At 57.2% G+C, this 530-nt stretch overlaps 1 protein-coding gene across 1 annotated transcript in view; it reads left to right on the top strand.

The window, feature by feature from the left end:
- The first annotated feature begins 13 nt into the window (after positions 1 to 13).
- PDE7A (phosphodiesterase 7A) overlaps positions 14 to 530 on the top strand; it is a 134,304-nt gene continuing 133,787 nt past the window's right edge. Inside the window, exon 1 of the mRNA XM_021717026.1 lies at positions 14 to 236. The gene's annotated coding sequence lies outside the window, so the exon portion shown is untranslated. The remainder of the gene's footprint in view (positions 237 to 530) is intronic.

The raw sequence follows: 530 nt of genomic DNA, 5'->3' as shown, positions 1-530 counted from the left end.
GTGGTTGGCGCAAGGTCCGCGGCTGCAAAGTGTGAATTACGCCCGGCTCGCGCCGCCGGCGGAGTGAAGTCAGGCTCCGGGGGAGGGAGGGGCAGGACTCCGGCGGCGACGGCGGCGGCCCGAGCTGCTGGCTGGTCCCGGACTCCGCGCGCCCTGGGTCTGGCCGCCGGCTCCAGCCGCCTTTTCTCGCACCACTGTGCTCCGTCCCGGCGCCGCTCGTCCTCTGCTGTCCCCGGGCCCCTCCCCTCGCTCGAGGAGCTCAGAGGCGGCGGGACTCCCTCTCCGACTTCGCCCGTGCTGCTCTCGCTTGCACCCCGTGCCCCCTCGCCGGGAGCCGGGAGCCGGGCGCGCGCCCTTCCTCGACACTGGCGCATCAGTCGACAAAAATACATCCCGCAATAGAAAAAAAGAAAAAATTGGGATGGAATAAAATTAAAAAAAAATAAAAATGACATTTTCAAAAAAAAAAAAAATAAAAAAAAAAAAAAAAAAAAAAAAAAAAAAAAAAAAAAAAAAAAAAAAAATAACAG

The sequence above is a fragment of the Carlito syrichta genome, unplaced genomic scaffold, assembly GCF_000164805.1.
Source record: "Carlito syrichta isolate Samal-C Ts95f unplaced genomic scaffold, Tarsius_syrichta-2.0.1 Scaffold309186, whole genome shotgun sequence".
Lineage (NCBI taxonomy): Eukaryota > Metazoa > Chordata > Mammalia > Primates > Tarsiidae > Carlito > Carlito syrichta.
The sequence above is the reverse complement of the archived record's forward strand: the minus strand, read 5'-3'. Positions and strand labels throughout refer to the sequence as shown.